The sequence below is a fragment of the Acomys russatus genome, chromosome 7 (genome assembly GCF_903995435.1).
Source record: "Acomys russatus chromosome 7, mAcoRus1.1, whole genome shotgun sequence".
Taxonomy (NCBI): Eukaryota; Metazoa; Chordata; class Mammalia; order Rodentia; family Muridae; genus Acomys; species Acomys russatus.
In genome coordinates, this window is record NC_067143.1 from 12322341 (window position 1) to 12330312 (window position 7972).

A 7972-nucleotide genomic window follows, 5' to 3' on the forward strand; every position below is an offset into this window, starting at 1 on the left:
AGGATCTTGTTTCTGGTGTTTTAAAGCCTTCTAGGTTTAGCTTTGAACATATCTCTGAATGATGGCCTTCCCTCTGCCTTTCTTTTCAGTTACTAGGATGATAAATGATTTAAGTTTCTCTAGAGAAACAAAACTAAGAGAATTGCTATATACTACTAAGGGGATTTACTGTATTGTTGCAGATGATGTGTTCTGGGCAGTAAAAAGATGGTTGTCACACACTGGAGGGAATGAGAACACAATCGTTGATTATTCCAATAGGGTGGGTGCAGCTCTATTTCGGTCTGGATAATAGAGGATTCTTGGTGAAACACTATTATTCAGTCCATGTTAGAATCCCACTGAAGTTTGGTTCTCATGACAGGAAAGGATAGCAGACACAGAAGGAGTAACAGAGTAGGTACACTTACCAACAAGTGGAAAAGAGGGGCAGGCAAAAATGAAATGATTTCCCTACCAGAGTTTTTCACCTCTGGGAATCTTCTGGAAAGTGTTACCTGCTCTGGGTGATGATCATTTGTCTGTGTTATTTTTTTCCTAGAAATCCCTCACAGACTCATCTAGAGATCTCTCTTAATGGATCCAAGATCCAGTGAAGTTGACAAGTTGTGGTTGGATCACCTCTGGCAAGAACCTCCCAACAACATTGAGGCTGAAAAGCATAGCACAGCAGGAATGCCATTTGCTTGAGTTTTACATACATAAATGCTCACTTAGTGTGTTCAGATACCAAGGTTCTTGGTTATTTTAACTAAAAGGTCAAGTGAGATAGCTGAAGACAAAGTGTGGTGATCTCTTGGGAAACTTCTCTATGCTACCTCGCCCGGATATCATCCCTGTATTTACTGCTGGGGTTATTAATATTTCAGAACTCCACTTGATTTGAATGACACATACATTCAACACATACACACACACACACGCACACACACACACACACACACACACACATACAGTATTGGTTTCATACACATATGTGAAGTTTATATATAAAGTTTACCTTGCTTTTGTGACTCTATTTGCATCTATTTAGATCAACTCCCATGCAGTATAAACTCAGTTTTTATTGCCAGGATCATGCCTGGCCCCTCTCTCTTCTTTGGGAAGACTCTCAGGTTCACTTATTAGGTGCCCTCCTCTCATCACACTGACCATGTCATGCAGGGTTGGACTAGGTAAGAGTTTATAAATAGAACCAGATCATATTACAAGTGTTTCCAATATCTTGGGTATAAACTAAAATCAAATTTGGTGTTTATTTTAATATGTGTAGGTAAAAAGTATTTTTTGAGTTTATGTTTATCAGTAGTTTCCTTGTCTCTTCTATAACTGAATAGGGACCTCAGTGAATTTCCTAAACTGCCAAGTTAGTTTTAAATTTGACATTTTTCTTCTTTTTGTACTTAGTTTCATGTATTTTTGTGAGGAAGTAAACCTGTGGAACTCCACAACATGCTGTGTCAATTGTAAGCATGAAAATTAAGTATGGTAAGAGGTATGTCTGCTTGTGATAATGACCCTTTAAACAGAGGTATAGAACTCAATAAGAAAATTGCTAAGTACAGTGACTGCTACCACTTTCTGTGTGACATTCCCAGGCACAAATAGATCATATTGCTCATTCTGTAACAGAAGGCATTCACAAGGAAGTCTTTCCACAAATTAGCGCGTTGTCTGACTTCTTTTAAAATCAACATTTTATAAAATTAAAAGCACAAATTTTGAAAGGATGAAGGAACAGTGACCAGATAAAATTATCCCTGGAAATCTATTAAGAAGCCATTTTCACTTTGGTAGTCTTAATTCTGAAACTTAGAAGCCGCAACCTTATGATGTGGTTTCTCCCAGGAGGCCTAGCAACTCACACATTTCTATGTCAGTCACAAAAGAATAATAATGACTTAATTTTTTTATTAATTTATTCTTGTTACATCTCAATGTTTATCCCATCCCTTGTATCCTCCCATTTTTCCATTATTCCTCTCCCCTATGACTGTTCCTGAGGGGGATTACCTCCCCCTGTATATGCTCATAGGGTATCAAGTCTCTTCTTGGCAATCTGCTGTCCTTCCTCTGAGTGCCACCAGGTCTCCCCCTCCAGGGGACATGGTCAAATATGAGGCAGCAGAGTACGTGAGAAAGTCATATCCCACTCTCCACTCAACTGTAATGACTTAGATGGCCAAGTGTTCACTCCAGAAGGTCTCAGGAAACTTCAGATAGTTTTCTTCTTCCTGCTGTTGTCTGGATCACATCTGAAGGATGTCCACTTAAACTTAGTTGCCACAGACAGAGCTCCTTTCACTCCTACACCCCATGGAATACCACAGTACGATATAGCTCTACCTAGTCCTCATTTTCCACCCTCGTGTAACCTAGAAAATTCTGTCATGTGTAATTACAACTAAGCGGGCCTGCTCTCATGAGATGAGGAGAATATGAGAAACATTTGTATTCTGTTTAATGCAGAACTAATATTTTTAAAGCCCATTATTTTTTAAAGAGAGATCAACAGATCCATGAAATCAAATGAGGGGAGTTCATTATAGCTTCCTGATTTTCCTCCACAAGGCTACATTGAGTAACTCATTGGCAGCTTATCACATTTAACTTCCCATATTACTGTTGTCATTTTGTTGCTTTGTTTTAGTTTTGTCAGAGTGATATATACATTATATATAGTACAACTATATATATAGTAATATTATTGTAATATAGTATATATACATGTTTATATATAAATATACTTATATGTATATATACATACACACACATTTTTTTCTGAGAAAAAGTTTCTCTGTGTAGCCTTGAATGCCCTGGACTTACTTTGTAGACTATCTTAGCCATGAACTCACAGAGATCTGCCTTCCTCTGCCTCCCACGGTGTTGAAATTACGAACGTGCACCACCTGACAGTATTATATATTTTTTTAATGAGACTCAGTAGCTGCTTAATTGCAACTTTATTAATGTGGAGCTTTGATTACCTAGATTGGTATAACAGACTTTATACGTCACTATGCCTTGTGCCCATAGAAAAGACTTTGAGGGCAACATTGGAAGAAATAAATAGAAAGTATCTATAAAATACTCATGTTAGCCTCTGTTTGATGGAGGAATCAGTAAAAAAGAGTAGAACAATATGATAGGCAGATTTGGGCCCAGGGGTCCCGCTCAAACTAAGGCACCAGCCAAGGACAATACAGGAGGTAAACTTTAAACCTCTTCCCAGATCTAGCCAATGGTCAGAATATTCTCCACAGTTGAGTGGAGAGTGTGATACGACTTTCTCACGTACTATGGTGCTTCACATTTGACCATGTCCCCTAGAGGGGGAGACCTGGTGGCACTCAGAGGAAGGACAGCAGGTTGCCAAGAAGAGACTTGATACCCTATGAGAATATACAGGGGGAGGTAATCCCCCTCAGGAACAGTCATAGGGGAGAGGAATAATGGGAAAATGGGGGGGGGGAGGGAGGAATGGGAGGATACAAGGGATGGGATAAACATTGAGATGTAACAAGAATAAATTAATTTTAAAAAATCATCAAAAAAAATCAATCATACTGCCTCACAGGCAACAGATTCTGCTTTGGATTGTCTGACTTAGAAATCCAGAGCAATGCTGCCCCAAACTGCATCATTCTCAATGACAAGGCTGTTTCTCATAAATGAAAAAATTGAGATTTAGCTAAATAACAGCTTGATGTTAGAGCTGTTTTGGTCAAGGAAATGTTCAGCTTGCTTCATGGAGACACTTCTTAAAATGAATACGGTGGCCCAGGCAGCTGGGGTATTTTCACCCTTGTAATCACGTCTCTGTCTGCCTACTGTATAGCTAGATGATGGAGCTAGACCACTGGCCTTCCTACCAAGACCCAAACAGCATGACCTTTTCCTTCATTATGTGGGAGAAAATATAATCCCTGTTTCCATCAAGACATTATTTCCATTATAGGGAGAAAACTGCAGTTACCAACAGCTGTGCTAATCATGTCATTATTGGTAGCTGGTGTATTCATATTGAATAGTTCTTTCTGAACTTTCCCTTTATTCATGAATAAAATAGGTGTAATTCAAGTAATTAACTGAATAAATGTGTTATAAAGGGATTAAGTAAGAAAATATATGGAATAGTCAAATAAAGGGCTGTCAGAGGACAACTACCCTTTAGAATATAATGACTGAGCTCACTGGACCTTAACCTTAAAAAAAGAACTACAGGCAGCTGGGGGAAGTGGAGCAATGGAGAAATTGTCATCCCCAAGGTAGTGACTCAAGATTAGTTCAGTGCAGAGCTCATGTATGTGCATTGTATGGACTAAAAAGTGTTTATGTATTTGTGAATATATAGCAACAATAAAAGGAAAGAGGCCATGAATTTGAGAGTGAACAAGGTGGGAAAAGGTTCTTGGAATTATTAGAGTGGGGAAGGTAAAGTTGGGAATAATGTAATTGAAAAATATAAAAAAATACATAAAATGTATATTTCTGAGAGTTGAGACTGTCTATCCTCATTTTGAGTTCTATACTTGAGGGAATATGAAGAGTTGAGCAGTTGACTTTATTTTACAATACAGACAAACCTGACTGTTCAGCTGTCCTTGTGAGGGCAACCATCTGAAATCACTAACCTGTAACTTGTTTTTTCCTGAATGTAATGAACATGGAAAATCTGGGGAGCACTCTTATCCATCCTGAAACGGAGGACACATGATTCAGATGTAGGTGTGTCAAAGCTTATTCAAAGCAGAATGAAGGAATTGCATAAAAAGATTCCAGTTCTGAAATCAGTAAAGATGCTTTAGGTAGGTTCCATAGAGCTCTCAAAAGGCAGAGGAGGCTCTACATAAACAAAAGAACTATTTAGGATAAATAGTGACTTAAAACTACCAAAAAGTCTAAAAAAAATTAAAACTAGCTCACTGAAGTTCACAAATCATTAACTTTTAATTTCTTTTTAAAATTATGTATCATTTATTCGTAATTTTAGGAGACTGTTCTTTAAACAAAATATTAATTTTTCTTGGTTCAATATGTAGCTAAACATCTTTTGCATAATTGTAGCTCATTAATTTCCATTTATAAGGAATATTAGGATTTCAAGACAGTAGTTGTATTGCAATGCTAATATTTGATTCAACAAAAGAACCCTTCTCAAATAACCAAATTAACTGCTCTATTAATTCATTCTACAAAACTCTTCCCCTATTGAAAGCAGGCTACATATTTTTTCATAGATTCATTCAAGAAGTTAATTCTCCATGATTCATTGGAAAAGTAAGCATTCTCACTGTGTGTCTAGTTGACATATTGTCTTGAATTAATTTTGTAGCTTCTAATTTCTCTCTGTCAGTTATCTTATAAAAGTATATTCAAATTGTTCATCAGACAAAAGTGTTTAAATATATTTTTTAAATTCTCCATTTTTCTCTCAATACCTAAACCAAAAGTCTGTCTTAATAATCTTGGAGGCACAAAATGCAGATGTCATACTAACTAGTTGCAACATAAAATGGACTTCTGGGAGTGCAAACATACAGATGTGTTGTGAAAGTATTGTAGTTATTATTATTGTTATTGGTATTGTTGTTGTTATTAAAATACAATAAGGAAAACAATCATCTTTATATTAAGAAGGGGCTGTATAGTTCACTTATTTCTTAACTGAAAATATTTAGTAAATGCTAGATAGTTACATGGCATTGCAGTTAGTGATGGAGCCTGTAAATTATTTGAAATACAAGTCTCAGCTAAATTTCCTTTTTCCCTTTGTCTCCAGCAGAGAAAAAAAGAAGAAAGAAGAAAGAAAGAGAGGAAACAAACTGCAAAGCATGTGCAGAGAGAATATAAGTGGAAGGAGGAAAAGAAGAGAGAGTCCAGGTGATTGCAAGAATGGCTCAAGGCAGAAAGCGTGGTTATCTCCAACCCAGCTTTTGTATTTCAGAAAAGCATGCTCTTGACCTCATTTTCTCATTCATATAACTAGATTAATGCTATTCTGTGCATAGGCTCCCTATGGGAACTGCTCTACATAAGTTCTGGCATGGAGCAAACACTAAATAAAGGCTTTATAGTTGCTAGATCCACTAGAATATATCATATCAATATAGTCTCAGTATAGAAGACTATCACATCCTGAATTCCTCTTGACAGCTTTAATAAAGCAGTCAAAGTCAAGGTGTCTCTAGATGCCAGAATGGTAAATTCAGTGAGCTCACAGTTTAAAATTCAAAATGAACCCTCCACTGAGTAGAGATAATAATGACCTCCAAAAGACCAGGAAAAACTCCAAGTACAGATTAAAGAAGAGTTGGTTGAAAAAACAAACAAGAAAATGTTATGCATTCTTGTGAGAGGAAAGGAAAAGAGAGGAAGGGAGAGGAGCAAAGGCAAGAAGGAGGAGGAAAGGAATACAAGAGGGGAGGAAAGAGAAGGAAGAGAGTTAATTACTTCATCCACTGTAGACAAACCTAAATGTAATAAGCATACAATTTGCATGTACCACAACTTGGAAGTCGTTTTCCTTCCTTTTTTGCATTTGACAGTCCCTCATTCACATATTGGGGTTGACTCACCCATCTTAATTACAAGAGATAAACTAAAGCTGGGAAGAACTAATGAAAAGTAAATGGACTGTGAGGAAATTAAACTTTTTTAAAATTTTTAAGCTTTTAGATTTGGCAAAAACACAATGGAGTCCCCTTGGTGGTGGTACACTTTTTATGCTTTTTATAACAGTAAATTAGAGCTGTCAAGGTATCATCTTTGCTGCTGAGTAATAACACAGGAATGAAAATCCCATCTAGGATTACCTCAAATAGTAGGAAATTTGAAACAAAACCATTAAATGTTTAAAAGAATGTGTTAGCAAATAAAGTGTAATGAGGAATTAAGTTGAGAAAACCTAGGTTAATAAAACATAGACCAATGAACACACAGAGATAAGCTGAGAATCTGTCTTACTGTTAGAGAGCTTGACTAGCAGGCATGAGGACCACGGTTTAGTCTCTATGACAGCAAAGGATATACACACATGAACATACCACACATACCAAATATCCATAAACATAACACACATCACACACACACACACACACACACACTTGCTTCTCCTTGTAAGAGGAGAAATTGGTCACAAAGCTGTGGAGTGATTTACCCATTTACTGTATTAATAATTAGGGTGGAGCACTATAAACACTTAAATTCCACATCATCATCAGAAATCCTTAATAAGACAAATCATTTCGCAAGAAAATTCCTTAACCTCTCCTTTTGACATTTAAATTTTAACATTACTTGAAGCTCAATCTTTTAACTTCTTTTTTGAAGTTTGCTTGTTTGTTGTTTTTCTTTTCAGGGAGAGCAAGAGAGAAGCTGCCTATTAATCAGAATTGATGCAGTTGAATTTTTTTTATTTGCGAAAACCCCAGGGGTCAGTACATCTGGAATGCAATGGACAAGAATCCCCTGGGAATCCACCTTTATGATCATAGTATCTCCCCTAAGACTTAGCTGTATAAGTGAATAATTTTCCATTCAGAAATTGATTATTTTTTTTATAGTTTTCTGGCACTATAGCATCTAGTTTGTAAACTTGACAGTGAGCTCCCATTTGCTCTTCATCTCACTTCACATTAGCAGTATCTGCATCTGTTCCTCAGGAGTATTTACTGGGTCTGACTTTCATGTTCCACCTCCTTCTAGAGCACTGAGGATGCACTTCAAAGCCAAAGAGAAGCCCACTGTATACTATTTAAGAAAACTTGAACACTCTCAAGAGAAAGCAATGTAAAAAAAGATGCCCAAGTTGCTAAATCATATTAAGAATAAATATATTCAACTGTTAGGAAGGTAAAATAAATCTGTTCACCTGTCATATTTGAAAAAGTAAAGTCACATTTGGTGGTGAGCTGATGATTCAAATAAGGAGAAATCATAATTATGAAGCAACTAACTAACTCAAGGTCAG